This window comes from Heterocephalus glaber, unplaced genomic scaffold (assembly GCF_053883595.1).
Source record: "Heterocephalus glaber isolate CG9 unplaced genomic scaffold, H.glaber_assembly_v1.0 deba00001572, whole genome shotgun sequence".
Taxonomy (NCBI): domain Eukaryota; kingdom Metazoa; phylum Chordata; class Mammalia; order Rodentia; family Bathyergidae; genus Heterocephalus; species Heterocephalus glaber.
In genome coordinates, this window is record NW_028258357.1 from 19,653,210 (window position 1) to 19,670,634 (window position 17,425).

Here is a 17,425-nt window from a genome sequence, read left to right on the forward strand (position 1 = left end):
ACTGCTGTAGCTCAAATCCTGGTGGTTCTCACTGTATAATGAATAGTTTTATACTGGAGTTACTCTGTCTCCTCTTCCCTTATAGTCCTTACAAACAACCCTTCCTTAGAATTCCAACTCTACCCTACCTCTCTGCTTTCAGAAGCATTGGGAGCTTGCTCATGATTAAGAAAGAAAATGGGATCTTTTCTTCCTAGTCCACATTATCTATTATACCTTTTGATCCTCACTTACACTTTCAGTTTCTTACACCAGAGAAGCTATTCAGTATTTACACGTGTCCTATTTATTTCACTTAAGAGTATGGCCTCAATGTGCATCCATTTAGCTCTAAATGTCTCTAGTTTCTCATTCTTTATGGCTGAGTAGTACTCCATTTTATAAAAAAAACCACATCTTCTTTATCCAGTCTCCAGTTGATGGGCAATTGGGCTGTTTCCAAGTTTTAGCTATTACAAACTGTGCTGCTGCGAACATGGGTGCACATATATCACTGTGCTATGATTCTTTTAATTCTTTTGGGAAGATCTCCAGCAGGGGAATAGCTGGGTCAAATGGGATCAAAAGGATAATGGCTAACATGAAATAGGAAGAAAAGGGGCAAAGGGGAAGGGGAAGTGGGAGGGATAGGGGAAAGGAAAGAAGGGAATGGAATTAATATGAGAAAATGGAAACAAAGTCTTTGTAAGTAGGGAGGGATGGAGGGGTTGAAGGGAGGGTAGGGGAAGTGGGAAAAATAAGAACCAAGAGAGATTATGTAAAGGTGCAAATTTCCAATGATGAATGTCATTATACTGTACACCTAAAATGTACCAATAAAATTCATTAAAAAAGAAAAGAAAAATGGGAGCTCTTAGGCCAGTATACTGCACTCTGGTGGCCTCCTCCTGCCTGTTTCTGTGGCCTGTCTCTCAACTTTTCCCACCTGGCCGTTGGCAGTTGGCAGTTAACTATTTGCCTCTGAGTTTACTCATCATGACCTCCCTGTCTGGGACACGGCTTCCTTTTTTCTTGGTTACCCTTCTATTTATTCTTTCAGACTTGGCTCAGGCATTGCCCATCTATGGAAGCCTTTGAGGAACACCTCAAACCTGGACAGAAGTCTCTGTGTAGCACCCAGCCCCTCCCTCAGCCCTTTGACATGCCGTCCTGTGTCGTAACAATCCATCCACGTGTCCCTCTCTGCCCACACATCAGTGGGTCCCTGCACAGCATGGATGTTCTTATTCCCATCCCACCCTGCAAATCAGAATAAAGCCTTCTGCTCCGGGGATCCCAAATGTTAACCTTTCCAGGAACTCAAATCTTGATTAGAGTGTTCAGGCAGAACTCAGATACACCCAGAAAGCCATCTACAACACTTCTCCTAATGTGGTTCTTTAAGGTTGTTTTGCTTTTTGAGACAAGGTCTCACTATATAGTTCAGGCTGGCCTCAAACTCTCTGTGATCCTCCTGCTTCAGCCTCCCACATGTTGGGACCACAGGCCTTTGCCACCAGGTCCAGCTAAGTGTTTCTTTAAGTTTTAATTGAGAAAGGATGAATGGGATCTTTGGAGTGGAGATCACAAGTAGGTTACATAACAACGAACACAACACAATCACGCGTCACCCTGTGTATCTGCATTAATATGCAGCTATCAGTTAATATGCGATGTATAGTTGCTGCTTGCTAAGAATTTGATAAAACTCCTTAGCCAGGTATGGCTAGGGAACTGTCATCTCTGCTCAGGGCTGGCCAGCTGCCTTTTTCTTTATTTGTCAAAATAGACCCTGTTGTGGGACCTTATGTTCTTATGTCTCTCATGTGTTCATGCCAAATTTATGTTTTCTGGTCTCAAGGTCCCTTCTATAAAGAGGCCTCAGCCAAGGACTGTGGTACACGCCTTTAATCTGGGAGGCTGAGGCAGGAGAATCCCAAGTTGAAGCCTAATCTGGGCAATTTAATGACTTAGCAAGACCCTGTCTCAAAAAAAACAAAACACCTTAAAAAAATAAAAAGGGCCAGGACATAGCTCAGTACAAAGGTCCTGGGTTCAATCTCCAGTCCTCCTCTGCCAAAAAAAGCCTTGTCCTCTCCATGTGCACTTGCTCAGGGCTTGCATGTCCTTTAAGACTGAGCCTCCACTGGTGACATTGAGCAAACGTGCCTTCCTCCAGCGCTCCATGAAAGGTTCCCTACACTTCCGGTCCTCTGGGGCCTTTCTGTCCAGGAAGGATCGCCAGGTTAAAGACAGAGAAGAAAATACAGAATTCCCAGTTAAATTTAAGTTTTAGAAAAACAATACTTTTTTTGTACAGATGTGTTCCATGCACTATTTGGGATGTATACTAGAAAAACACTCATTGCTTACCTGAAATTCACATTTAACTGGTGCCCTATATTTTATTTGAAACACCCTTCTGAAGTTGTACTCAGACCCCCACAGACTTCATGCACACTCTAAACAGATGGAACTAGTTCTCACTTTTTTGTGTATTTGCTTTTTTTTTGTTCGATTGTTTTTTTGAGACAGGGTCTTACTATGTAGTCCAGGCTGGCCTTGAACATGTGGCAATCCTCCTGCCTCAGCCTCCTGAGTGCTGGGATTACATACGTGCTCTACCATGCCTAGCTACTTCTCACTTTCTCAAGGAAATGTCTTCATTCTTACTTTCTCTAAAGCAAAGAGGGCCTTTTGGTTCATCTATAATTTCTTTGCATGTAATGTGGGTCCATAAAACAATTGTTTTCCTCCTGGCTCTGTGGTTTGATACTTGGTACCTGATACCCAGCCTGGATTTTAGGACTTTAAATGTTCTGTGACAAATGAGAGGGTCGATTCTTTCTCCAAACAGGGTGTCATGACTCAACTCTGGGGTTGCCATTTGGAAATACAAGTGAAATATTTTGAGAGAAGAATGATTTTTTTTAGAGATGCCAGATAACCTGATTGGATGTGGCGAGCCCAGAATTTTAATCATTTCTATTTTCACTGTCACTTGAAACAAATGAAAGCAAGTGAAAACAAACAGTTGTAGCAGGGAGGCCTCTGCTCCTGAATCGCAGCCTGCAGAGTGCATCTCCCGAGGGGACGGAAGCCCTGGAGCCATGGTGGAGAAGGTCTGGTCATGGGTCTTTCTTCCAAGGTCCCTTTGCCATTCCCAGATTAAACAGGCAACAGGACTCCATTCCCTGAGGGTGTCCAGTGGGTACAAGGCAAGGAAGAGAGGAAGTGAACAACTCCCCTTCCTGCCTTCTGTTCTCAAGGTCCACACCACAGAGAGAATTTTCTGGGGGCTCTGGTCTAGAGAGTGTGAGGAGAAAGATCCTGGGAAAAAAGAACAGAGGGAAAGGATGCTTCTCCCCCTCTTGAGAAGAACACATTCTCAGACAGTAGGGAGGAGGAGGAGGTGGAGCTGTGAGGTTCCTGTGAGCTGTGGTCAGGGTCACCTTTGTCATGTGAAGGAACCATCTGAAGAGAAAATGAGAATCAGAGTTAATTGGTTGCTGTGGCGATTGGTGAATAAAGGGGAGTCCCTGATTCAGAGGACCACTCGACACCCTGGAATCCATCCAGGCCCAGGTGTGAGGAGACACCCCAAATGGGCCATTGCTAAGTACCCCAAATGCAGGGTGTAGTTATCCACTTGGAAAACACAGAGGCATAGGAATATCCACCCACCTGACAGCTTAGATAGGGTTCCCACCTGCCAGCACCGACACTTCCTAGACACACGTGTAAGTGCAAATAACATTATTTGCACTCTGGGGGCAGCAGCTCAAAGATTTACTAATCTGACATTTCCCTTCATTTGATGTATCGGGCACACTTGGTCACACCTGGGCTTTTTCACAGACTGAGAGATAGAAACAGAAACTTTTGAGTTATTTGCCATGATAAAAGGCCATGTCTTTGCCTGAAAAGCATCACTGCCCCTTGATAACTCAGCCAGATTACCACTCATGAAACGCCTGACCCTGTGCTAGACGTTTCCCTGTATCCCAAAGCAGTGTTAGTTGTGTTTGGTACCTGCCAGTATGGTGGCCCTCACCATGAATCCACACAGCAAAGGTACTTAGGATGTAACAATACTAACAACAATAGTTATTGGCATATTGAGATATCTAATTATTAGTTTACAAATGAGGAAACTAAGTCAGAAAGAGGTGGAATGACTCATCTGAAGGCTCACAGCTAGTGAATTTAGTTAAGAGTTGAAACAGTCCTGGAGGTCTACACTAACTCTCCCTGTCTGCTACCATGACTGTCTGTGGCCAGTTCCTGCCGCCTGAATGCTCTGGCCTGGACTAGAAGTGTCCCCTCACTCTGTCCCCATACCTTTCTTCACGACATTTATCATAGTTTGCAAGGATCTGATTATTTTGCTTCTCTCAACTGCGAGCCCAGAAAGGGTGGCACACAGCCTGGAAAGACAAGGGCTTTGTTCCCTGCCACCTCTCTGACCCCACTTTCTTCCCAGAGGGACAGAACTATGGCCGGAGAGTGGCAGATCGCTGCCCACCTTTCCCAGCCTGCTTTACAGTTACATGTAGCCATGACTTTGTTTTTGCATAGAGAATCAGGGCACAGTGGCAGACATCACTGCTATTTCTCTGTTTTGTTGTTGGCTGCTGGAACCCACTGTGACCTGAGGTTCACCACACAGAGGCTGAAAAATAGACTTACGGGATGGCAAGGAAGAAAAACCTGGGTTTGCAAAGGACGGAGCAGAGGAGAAGCACCAGCAGCCTGGACACTCATGTCAAATTGTTCCATCAGGATGAAGTGCAGTTCAGTTGTCCTTAAACCCTGGGGTGACCTTCATTATGGCAGCATAACCTCAGCCAGGCATTTGTGGAGCCCAAGTAGCTGGTACGAACCAGGAGCTCAACGTGTATTTATTAATAAGTCAACTGAAAAACTACATAAATGAGGTATCTTTCCTGCTGAAATTTTCATTGAACTACCTGCAAGGTGGGACTAAAGCTTCTACTCTGTAGGGAACAGGGGAAGGGGACGTTACCAGAACCTCTGCAGTGAGTCCTAGTCTCCTGTGAGCCACGGCAGCACACGGCGAATTACAGGAAAGGTAGATAAATGAGACTGAGAAGAAGCTGAGCTTTGGGTCTGATCAGTGCTGCTCTGGGCGGCAAAGACAAAAACCCCCTAGCTTGCAGCACCTTTTATTCAGTCCATGGGGAAACAGATGTAACAAGTGAAATGCAGAGTTCAGTACTTCACATTGGGATAAACAAGGTGTAACAAAAGACAAGGGGCAGTGGAAATCTAAGAACAATGAGGAACTATGCAGATGAAGATTTGGTTCCTCCCTGGCGTCTCCCGCAGGGGTGGTCTTGTCCGGGAGATTGCAGCATCCGGGGGGATCACGGGGGGATCACTGAGGTCTCAGTTGTGACCAGAGGCCAAAATGCATTTGTGTCTGGAAGGTCCTAGCTGGGCTGTAGGCAGGAGAACTAGGCCTGCTCAAATGATTTTTCCCTAGAATTATGTAGCATTGCTTCTAACACTACTCGTTTTCTTCCACATCTACCACAGCATTACACACACAGTAGGGGTCAAGGGCTGAAGAAGTGATGGGAAGAGAAGTATTGGGCATGTCTATATTAACATTTTGTATGTCTTTTTAGATCATTCCTGATGTATAAATATTTGTAAATAGTTACAAAATTCAAATCCCATCTAAAAAGGGATTCAATCTGGAATTCATGTGTAAGGTTCCATCCTGTCAGTTAAAGATCACATCAAAATAATCGAGGTGTCTGGATTTACACTCACGAGGGACCCAATCCATTTAAATTTCTACTAGATGGCTTATTTTCATTTTAAATTTTATAATGAACCTCACTGTGGGCCAGGCACTGTGATAAGGATGTGAAGTGCACCTAACATGCGTCTAACCCTTCAAGGAAACACTACTGTCCCATTAACAGCTGGTAGAGTCTTGTCCTGATGTTCCCTGACTAGTAAGTAGGTGCTGAACGTGGGAACCAACTATGAGTCCAACTGCTTATCCTCTGGTTCACTCAACAGCTGTGTATGAGGCAGCTGCTCCGTGGGTACACGTCACTGTTGGAGCCAGAAGACTGACAGCAGTGAGCAAGGCAGACCTGGCACTGCCCTTAGGAAGCTTAAATCTTCATCGGGGATGGGTAGGCAACAAACAGTTAAACACAGGCACCAGTAAGGATGCATTGGGCAGTGGTAAGATATACGAAGAAAGTAAGATAACTCAGTCTGCTAGGGATAAGAGAAGACCAGGGTAGAGATGAGTTTTCAAGAGAATATACAGTCCTATTTTAGGGACCATGAGATGCTTCTGTGGCATCTAAAGAAAGAGGCCCTTACAATGACTGGTGGTAATACCAACAATTGCCATGTATGAGGGTGATCAAAAAGTACAGTGAACGCTTAAATTCTAAAAATGTATTACAATAAAAGATATATTGCCATTCATCCTCATGAGAAATACTCCTTGCTTCAAACACACTTGGCCTGTTTTTCTTGTCATTTTCTGAAGCAGTTTATAGTTTATATCAACAGCAATTTCTGTCAAATAGAAATATGACACTGTGTCCTCACTCACCTTACTCATCGGATCTGGCACCGTGAGACTTGTGGCTCTTCCCCAAAGTCAAAATGACCATGAAGGGGAAATGTTTTGAATCAGTTCAGGACATTGAGGCAGCCTCAGCAAGGCAACTAAAGACACTCACAAAAGAAGACTTTCAGAGCTGCGTCAAAAAGTGGCAAGAACAATGAGATAAATGTGCTTGAAGCTAGAGGGAGCATTTTAAGGGAGATTCGTCTTTCACTGCAATTTAAAAAAAAAAATCTAAACATTCACTGTAGGCTTTGGTACACCTTGTATTGAGTGCTTGCGTGTTCTTGACACTGACATACATCCTTTAAATCTATCAAGGTCCTTATTCTTTGCAAGAATCCTGTAGGGCATTGTTCCCATTTCTCAGACAAGGAGACAGGTTCCATAAACTTTCCAGAGTCCTGACGCAAATAGGTGGCAGAGTCAGGACTTGAACGCAGACACTGGCTCGGGGGGGGTCTCAGCTCCCCTCCACTCTGCACTGTTTCTCTCTGGCATAGACCAGGCAGATGTGGCAGTGAGAAGTCTGGGGACTGGCAAGGGAGGAGAGGTCATTCACATACATACTGCAGTTCGATCACTGGGCTTGATCGAACCCCAATAGTTAGAAAGGGAAGGAAAGCCAGGCCCAAATCCTGGGTGTGCCAGGGTTTGAGGTCAGGAAGGAAGAGGAATTGGCAGAGGAGGATAAGAAATATCTGTAGGTACCTGCTTCCTAGTGGCCTGCCAACGAGCAGCTTTGGTTTCTTTGCTTCAAAAACCCACGCACTTAACCTCTGTGCCATCTTGTCCCCCCTAATTACATTAAATAAGAAGCGAGTAAATAGGCTCATTAATTTTGAAATGGACTTCAGACGTGACGATTCTGAAGCTGTAAGGTTGTGTCAGTTACAGAAAAGCAGCCCTCGAGGCTGGGTTATGCTGTCAGCCTCTCCATCTTTCCACCTCTCTTACCCATCACATAGACAAATAGAAATTCAGAGAGTAGTAGGAGCCTCCATCGCATTTTAATAATTTGCCCCTAGGATGTCTGTTTTTGGACCAAGACTTTGGCTTCAGATTCTTATGAGTTATGTGACATCTGGGGTAGTTTTGAAAGCCAAGAAGTTGCCTCATCATCTGAGAATTGAATTCTGTATATGCAGTCGAGCCTTAGTCAAAATAGAAATAAAAATTGTGTTTATGTACACACACTGACATGAGACTCTTCATTCAGTTACTGAGCCTGCCAACGTTTATCCCATGTTCACACTCCCATAAGCACTGTGTTAGAAGCTAGCAATAAAAAGAAGATGAGGACCTCTCAAGAGCAGGGTCAGAAAGCAAGAGGCCGCAGAGTGTAAATAAAGCAACGGTGGTGACATCACAAGGTTCTAAGTCCCCCTTGTGAGTGGAAGCCACCTGTGCGAGTGTTTGTGTGTGTGCGTTAGTCCACTTTCTGTTTCTAAAACAAAATACCTATGTCTGGGAACTTTATAAACAAATAGGATTTAGTTAGCTCATAGTTTGAAAGGCTGAAGGCCCAAGACCAGGTGGTCTCATGTACTCAACCACTGAAGAAAGCAGGGAAGTGAGAAGGGAAATGGCCACATGCAGAGTGGGCCACGCATGCGGGGTGGTCTCAGTCTGCAGCAACTCACTCTTAAGAAACGAGTATTAATCCTTTCCAAGAGCATGCCCTGAATGATCTGATTTTTTGTTTTGTTTTGTTTTGTTTTTGGTACCAGGAATTGAACTCAGGGACTCACGCTTGCCAGGCATGTGCTGTACCACTGAGCTATGTTCCCAGCCTTTGAATGTTGTGATTCTTTATTTCTTTTTCCTTAAATTCTTTTAATGGCACATTTTAGGTATGCAGTATGTTTACATTTATCATTGGGTGCTTGTACCTGTACATGATGTGTCCTGGTTCTTATTTTTTCCCCATTTCCTGTGCACCCTTACCCCCTCCACCCTTCCCTATTTACATAGACTTTGTTTCTATTTTTTTCTTTTCTCATAATTTTTCCTTTCCCTTCTTCCCTTTCCCCTTCCCCTCCCACCACCCCTACCCCTTTGGACCTTTTCTTCCTATTTCACATTATAAATTATTCATTTTAATCATTTTAATCCTTATTTACACTTTCAGTTTCTCACACAAGAGAATTCGGTATTTACACATGTGGGTCCTATTTATTTCACTTAAGAGTATGGACTCAATATGCATCCATTTAGCTATAAATGTCTCTAGTTTTTCGTTCTTTATGGCTGAGTAGTACTCCATTTTATAAAAAAACCACATCTTCTTTATCTGGTTTCCAGTTGATGGGCATTTGGGCTGTTTCCAAGCTTTAGTTATTACAAAATGCGCTGCTATGAACATGGGTGCACATATATCACTGTGGTATGATTCTTTTAATTCTTTTGGGAAGATCCCCAGCAGGGGAATAGCTGGGTCAAATTGGACCTCTAGTCCTAGTTCTTTGAGGTATCTCCATACGGATCTCCACAGTGCTTGCACCAGTCTACACTCCCACCAGCAGTGGAGCAGGGTTCCTCTTTCCCCACAGCCCCTCCAGCATTCGTTATTGGTTGATTTCATGATAGCAGCCATTCTTTCTGGTGTGAGGTGGAATCTCAGTGTTGTTTTCATCTGCATCTCTCGAATGACCAGTGATGTTGAACATTTTTTCATATCTTTATTTGCTATTTCTACTTCTTTGTCTGAGAAATGTCTGTTCATTTCAGATGCCCATGTTTGGACTGGGTCTTTAAATTTGGGAGGTCTGATCTTTTTAAGTTCTTTATAGATTCGAGATAGTAGACCTTTGTCTGAGGAAGAGCAGGTGAAGATTTTTTCCCACATTGTGGGTTGTCTCTTCACACTGCTGGTGGCTTCTCTTGCTGTGCAGAAGCCTTTTAATAAGAAGAAATCCCATTTGTTGACTGTTTGTGCTAGTTCATGGGCAACTGAGGTTTTGTTCATAAAATCTTTTCCTACACTGATGTCTTCAAGAGTTCTACCTAACCTCTGTTCCAACTGGTTCAGAGTTTCTATTTTAATATTTAGATCTTTAATCCATTTTGATTTTAGTTTAGTGCATGGTGAGAGATACAGGTCTAGTTTTAATCTTTGGCAAGTTGAAGCCCATTTTTCCAGCACCATTTATTAAAGAGGCTATCTTTCCTCCAGTGAGGGTGTTTGGCTCCTTTGTCAAAGATGAGATGGCTGAGTGTGTCTGGCATTGTTTCTGCATCTTCTAATCTGCTCCACTGGTCCTCAGGTCTGTTTCTTTGCCAGTACCATGCTGTTTTTATCACAGTAGCTTTGTAGTAGAGTTGCAGGTTGGGGATTGTGATACCCCCTGCCATGTCTCTGTTACCTAGAATTGCTTTTGCTATTCTGGGTCTCTTCTTGCTCCAAATGAATTTTTGGATTGTTTTCTTGAGGTCTGTGAAGTATGCTGCTGGGATCTCAATTGGAATTGTGTTAAATCTATATAGCAGTTTTGGAAGTATGGCCATTTTCACTATATTAATCCTTCCTACCCAGGAGCAGGGGATGTCTGTCCATTTTCTGATATTATCTTCAATCTCTTTTCAGAGTGCCATAGTTTTCAGAGAAGAGGTCTTTGATTTCTTTCATTAGGTTGATTCCTAGGTATTTCAGTTTTTTGGATGCTATTGTGAAAGGAATTATTTGCCCTATTTCTCTCTCAGTGAGTCTGTTATTGGTGTAGAGGAAAGTTATTGATTTTTGTGTGTTGACCTTGTAACCAGCTACTTGACTGAATTTGGTTATTAAGTCTAGAAGACTTTTGGTGGAGTTCTTGGGGTCTTCTATATAGAGTATCATGTCATCTGCAAATAATGACAATTTGACTTCTTCATTTCCTATCTTTATTCCTTTTATTTCTTTCTCTTGTCTAATTGCTGTGGCTAATGTTTCCAGAACTATATTGAACAAGAGTGGTGATAGTGGACATCCTTGTCTTGTTCCTGATTTGAGTGTGAAGGATTTCAGTTTTTGACCATTTAGTATGATATTGGCTGTTGGTTTTTCATAGATGGCTTCTATCAGCTTGAGGTAGAGACCATCTATTCCAATTTTTTGTAGGGTTTTTATCATAAATGCATGTTGGATTTTGTCAAATGCTTTTTCTGCATCTATGGAGATAATCATGTGGTTTTTGTCCTTGGCTCTATTGATAAAGTGTATTACATGAATTGATTTTCATATATTGAACCATCCCTGCATCCCTGGGATGAATTTCACTTGATCAGGGTGTATGATCTTCTTAATGATCTTCTGCATTCTGTTTGCCAGTATCTTATTAAGGATTTTTGCATCTCTGTTCATTAGTGAGATTGGCCTATAGTTCTCTTTTTCAGTTGGGTCTTTCTCTGCTTTGGGGATCAAGGTGATGCTTGCTTCCAGGGATGAATTTGGGAGTATTGCTTCCCTTTCAATTTCATTGAAGAGTTTAAACAGTAGTGGCAGCAGTTCCTCTCTAAATGTCTTGTAGAATTCAACAGTGAAGCCACCAGGCCTGGGCTTTTCTTAGTTGATAAGTTTTTAATTACATTTTCAATTTGATTGGTTGATATCGGGTTGTTCAGAATTTTTAGGTCTTCTTCGTTCAACTTTGGTAATTCATATGTATCTAGGAATCTGTCCATTTCTTCTGTGTTGTCCATCTTATTGGCGTATAGGTTCTGGAAGTAGGTATTGATGATCCTCTGGATTTCTGATGGGTCTGTTGTCATTTCACCCTTTTCTTTCCTAATTGCATGGATTTGGGACTTTTCTTTCCTTTTTCTGACAAGGTTGGCTAAGGGTTTGTCAATTTTGTTGATTCTTTCGAAGAACCAAGTCTTGGCTTCATGGATTTTTTGTATCGTTTTCTTAGTCTCCATTGCATTGATTTCTGCTCTGATCTTTATAATTTCCTCCCTTGTATGAGCTTTGGGGTTGTCCTGCTCTTCTTTTTCTAGAAGCTTGAGGTGCAGCATCAGGTTGTGTAATTGGGCTTGTTCTGTTTTCCTAACATGCATATTCACTGGTATGAATTTCCCTCGTAAGACTGCTTTCATTGTGTCCCATAGATTCTGATATGCTGTATTGTCATTGTCATTTAATTGAAGGAACTGTCTGATTTCTTCTTTAATTTCCTCTGTGACCCATTGGTTATTCAGAAGTGTGTTGTTCAATTTCCAAGTGTTTATGAAATTTTTTGAGTTTCTTTTGCTATGGATCTCCAATTTCATCGCACTATGGTCTGATAATATACAGGGGATAACTTCAATTCCTTTGCACTTACTTAACCATGTTCTATGTGTGAGTATGTGGTCTATTTTGGAGAATGACCCATGTGCAGCTGAGAATAATGTGTATTCTGATTTTGTGGGGTGGAAGACTCTGTAAACATCTGTTAAGTTCATTTGTTCAAGAGTTCGATTGAGTTCTAGTATTTCATTACTTATTTTTAGTCTAGTTGATCTATCTATTTGTGACAGTGGGGTGTTGAGGTCCCCCACTACAATTGTATTAGTGCATATATGACTTTTCATGTCCATTAGTATTTGTTTTATATAGTTGGGTGCACTAGTGTTTGGTGCATAGATATTTATGATTGTCATCTCTTCCTCTTGGATTCTTTCCTTTACAAGGATGTAGTGTCCTTCTTCATCTCTCTTAATCAGTGTTGGTTTGAAATCTACTTGATCTGCAAAGAGGATAGCTACTCCTGCCTTTTTTCGGGTTCCTGCCACATGAAGTATTGTTTTCCACCCTTTAACTTTCAGTCTATGAGTTTCCTTTTGAATTAAGTGTGTTTCTTGTATGCAGCATATTGTTGAATTTTGCTTCTTGACCCATTCTGCCAGTCTATTTCTTTTGATTGGTGAATTGAGACCATTAACATTGATGGTTATAACTGAAATGTATTGACTTGTCATTGCCATGACTTTTTCTTTTTGTTGGGTTCTCCCCCTCTACATTTAATTTCTTGTCATGCCAGATGGGTTCATTCTGCTTTGCTTCCTGGGTTGTGATCCTCAATGTCTGTTCCTAGGATATTGTGTAAACTTCTTTGGAGTGCTGGTTTGGTATTCACAAAGTTCCTAACGTGCTCTTTGTCATGAAAGTATCTTATTTCTCCATCCATTTTGAAAGATAGTTTTGCAGGGTACATCAGTCTGGGTTGGAGGCTGTTTTCTTTTAGGGCTTGGAATATGTCACTCCAAGCTCTTCTTGTCTTGATGGTTTGTGTTGAGAAGTCAGCTGTGATTCTGATGGGCTTTCCTTTGTATGTGATTTGTTTCTTTTCTCTGACTGCTTGGAGAACTTTGTTCTTCTGTTGTGTTTCTGGAATCTTAACAATTATATGCCTATGTGTAGATTTTTTTTGATCAAGGCTATTTGGAGTCCTATATGCCTCACTTATCTGTATGTCAAGCTCTTTTCCCCTGCTTGGGAAGTTTTCTGCCATTATTTCTGTGAAGAGATTTTTTATGTCATCTCCACTCTCTCCTGTTTCTTCATTGAGCCCAATCAGTCTTATGTTATTCTTCTTTGCATCATCTAGCAGCGGCTGGATTGATTTCTCATGTTCCCTTATAATTTTGAAGCAATTTTTCTTTTCCTGGTCACTAATTGGAATCTTACCTTCTATATCTGAAATTCTGTCCTTACATTGGCTCATTCTGCTGTGTAGACTTTCGATGGAGTTTTTCATCTCCTGGAAATCTATTTGCATCTGTTTTATGGATTCCATTTGTTTCTTATGTTGGGATTCCATCATATTCCTGAGCTCCTCTCTAGATTTATTAATCGTGTCTTGCACTAGGGGCACAATTTCTCCTGTTATGTGAGAAGTTATTTCTGATTTCATTTTTTCCAGATTCCATTTTGTTGCCAGTTCAGTGGGTCCAGGTGGTTGAGTATCAGAGTGTTCCATCTCATTTTCCTTTGGGGTTTTGCTGTAGGTGATCTGAAAGTCTGGTTTTGAGACTTATTTATGTGTTTTCCCATTTTGACTGGGGCGGGAGGCTGTTAGCACCTGCACGGATTACCTCCTCTGAGCTGGGAGAGGTGGGACAGGGGCCAGGAGGAGTGGTAGGGATGGTGACCCAAAAGCCCTTTCCTGTGGGCTGGGAGCAGCGGGAGGGATAGTGGCCTGGAAGCCCCTTCCTCTGGACCAGGAGCAGTGGGATGGTGGCTCAGAAGCCCCTACCTCTGGGCTGGGAATGGTGGGAGGGTTGGTGGCCTGGAAGCCCCTTCCTCTTGGCCAGGAGCAGTGGGACAGAAGGTGGCCCAAAAGCCCTTTCCTCTGGGCTGGGAACAGCGGGAGGGATGGTGACCAGGAAGCCCCTTCCTCTGGACCAGGAGCAGTAGGATGGTGGCTCAGAAGCCCCTGCCTCTGGGTCGGGAGCAGCAAGACTCAGTACCTTGGTCTGGTGGTCTGGTGTCCTCTGCATCTTTGTAGTGTGTAACCAGGTGGCTGCCTGTCTACAGCAGGGTCATTCAGTGTCTTCTGCGTGACTGAGGACCTCAGTAGGGCGTGCACAGACCTGCCTGTCTGCAGTGGGCTGATTTGGTGTCTTCCGCGTGACTCCTCTTATGTTATTCTTCTTTGCATCATCTAGCAGCTGCTGGATTGATTTATCATGGTTCCGTACTATTTTTAAGAAATCTCTGTTTTCATGGTCCTTAACTGTGATCCTGTCTTCTATATCTGATATTCTATCTTCACATTCCCTTAATCTGCTCTGCATGCTTTCAATGGAGTTTTTAATTTCCTGAATATCTGTTTGAATCTTTTTCATAGATTCCATTTCTTTCTTATGTTGGGCAATCATGGCTTCCAGCATGTTTCTGAGCTCATCTATTTTTTTAGTCTGTTTCTGTTCTAGAGCCTTTAATCATGCCTTTTACTCTGCTCACCATCTCTGTAGTTATCTGGGAGATTATTTCTGTTTTGAATTTTTCTAGAGCCTAATTCATCTGTTTTGTTACTTTCTGTGCTATCAGTTCAGGGTGTCCAGGTGGTTGATTATCAGACTTTTCCAACTCATTTCCCCCAGAATTTGCCTTTTGTGGGGTGGAAGTCTGAGTCTGTGCCTTACTTAAATGTTTTCTCATTTTTGTTTTTGGTACTGTCCTTGGTTTAGTTCCTGGGTTGATACTTTGAAGTTGCTTATTGTAAGTATCTTTGTTGATGTATTTAGAACCCTTATGGAATGATTGCTTCTCAGAGGTGTCTTCTGGATATAGCTGGTCTTTAAATTTTGAGTCTCTAATGGCTCTGAGGTCATCTCATTTTCATTATACCAGGAAGGACAACTGATTAGATCAATCACAACACCTTAGACCAAGTAATATAATCAGCAACACAATAGCATCAAGTACCTCTTAGAAAATGACAATTTGTGGTAGTTATTAATCTATCACCTTTAACTGTGTGAATTAATCAAAATCAAGGACAAACCCAGCATATGTTTATAGTGAATAAACTGTTCTATATAGCAACTTTACCCTTCAGGATAGGGAGTTAGAAGGAGTTAGGGAGGGAGGATAGATAGCAGGATAGGCGAAGGTTAGCAGTGAGGCCAGAGGACACAGGTGAGAGAAGCAAAAGAGGAGAAAACAAAAATAAAGAAGAAATACAAATTAGGGCCAGAAAAGGAACACAAAGGGAGATGAAGAACAATGTGGGACAGCAAGGGAGTGAGGGAGAGAGAGAGAGAGAAAGGAAAGAGAAAAGAAAGAAAAAATAAAAATAAAAATTTTAAAAGGGTAGAAAAAGAGAAAAAAAATTAGAGCAAAAAAACAGTGGTAATTTTGAAAATAACAAATAAAAGATAAAAATGAAGGGCCTCCTTCAGGGTATTTCTCTGCTGTCACAATAGACAACGTGGGCAGCTGTGTGCAGTTATAAGTCAGTGAGTCTCAGTGAGCCAGTCACAGACCCATGAAATTCAGACTGATTTCTGGCTGCAAGTCCCAAGTTGAGCTCCCTGTCCTCCTGCAGGATTGAACTCTGCAAGGCTCTACTGCAGGTTCCAGCCACCCTAACCCTGAAGATAGTCCAGGTTCTGATGGGAGGTGGTGATCCCTCTAACTTACTAAGTATGGTGGTCTGGTGTGCCTTTATTGCAGAGATTCTCTTCACTTTTCCAGTGGGCTTCGGTTTTCATCAGGGAGCCTGAGAGAGGCCCTCTCTCTGTTGTTCACTTCTGCAGCTCAGGACAATGGCCTTTATGTCTCCCAGTGCCTCTACAGTGTAGAGCCAGGTAGCTGCACAGCCAAGAGGCCAGAGTCGGGGGGTGGGGAGGGGGCTGTTGTTGCAGGCTCCACAGGGCCACGCTGGCAGCTGGTGGGTGTGCCTGGGCACCTATTGATTTTTAAAAGTATTTATTTATGTTGTTTTCTTGGTTACACATAAAATAAATGATGATTTCAAATATAATGAATCAATTCACATTAATTTTTAAATTCAGCAATGCAGATGTTTCTGGGATTTAATCATCCCCTTTCTCTCCAAGGGAAGAAGCAATGCTGTCCACGTACTTTGAAACCATCAATCGAGTGGTCTGATTCTTAAAAGTTCCTGTTTCTTAAAAGTTCCACCTCATCAACACTACCACACTGAGGACCAAGCCTTCAGCACAACAACCTTTGGGGGAACAAACGATATTCAAACCACCATCCACTGTCAATCCACCACCCATCATCCACCCATCCATGCATCCATCCACCATCCATCCATCCATCCATCCATCCCTTTGTTAATTCTCCCATTCACTTAAGAGTTATATTTGAGGGCCTACTATATCCTAAGACCTGTGTTTATTGCTGTGGATACAGTAGTGAGCAAAAATGGGCACAGTCCCTGCCCGCATGGAGGTTTAGTCCACTGAATGAAGGACACTGAGTGCTGTGAATTTTTTAAAATTTGTGATAAGTTGATCAAATCTGGTTATGAAAAGACACATCTGGAGGTCATGTGAAGAGCGAACTTGAGAAAGGATAAAACAGGGGTGAGCTCTTATTTTGGAGGCTGGGGCAGTGGTCTCAGAATGGGATAGTAAGGAGTTCAGCTAGGGCAACGTAACTGAGCACACAAGCCTCTGGCCACTGAAGGCTGCTTCACTAACTCACTTCGGAAGTATATCAGAAGAAGCATGGTACAGCAGCAGTTAAGAGCAAGTGCTTCGATGCTGCATCTGGGCCTGCCACTGGCTACCTGGGTAATGTTGGAAATGTTATTTCATCTCTGTATCTGGATAGCCTCAACTCTATGAGTACTGGTGGGATAGTGTCCCCCAAATTCACATTTACCTGGTACCCATGAATGTCCCCTTCTTTGGAAGTAGAGTCTTTCCAGATGTGATTCGTGAAAGTGAGGTCACACTGATTACCATGACTTCCACTTCATCCAATGTTTGGTGCCCTTGTACGAAAACAGAGACACAAAGGACACCATGTGACATTGGAGAAAGAGACTGCAGTGATGCTGTCGAAGCCAAGAGGTCTTAAGGATTGCCGCCAGCCGTTAGAAGCTGAAGAGGTAAGGAAGGGTGCTCTTGCACAGATTTCAGAGAGTGCACGGCTCTGCCAACACCTTGAGTTTGGACTTCTAGCCTCTGGTCTAGCTCCTGGACTTCAGAATCATAGGAGAATAAATTATGTTGATTTAAGCACTCCATTTGTGTGCATCTGTTGCATCAGCCATAGGAAAATAGCACGTAAAGTTGTGTTGAGTGTTAAATTTGTTATTGCATGCAAAGTGCTAAGAACAGTGGCTGTGCAGGGTGTGAGCTCAGTAAAATGCAAGCTAT

At 42.6% G+C, this 17,425-nt stretch overlaps 1 long non-coding RNA gene across 2 annotated transcripts in view; it reads left to right on the plus strand.

The window, feature by feature from the left end:
- Nucleotides 1–17,425, plus strand: part of LOC110349180 (uncharacterized) — a 101,502-nt gene that overhangs the window by 35,525 nt on the left and 48,552 nt on the right. For both annotated transcript variants that reach the window (XR_015443565.1, XR_015443564.1), the window contains exon 3: nucleotides 17,053–17,154. This is a non-coding gene — a long non-coding RNA (uncharacterized LOC110349180). The remainder of the gene's footprint in view (nucleotides 1–17,052; nucleotides 17,155–17,425) is intronic.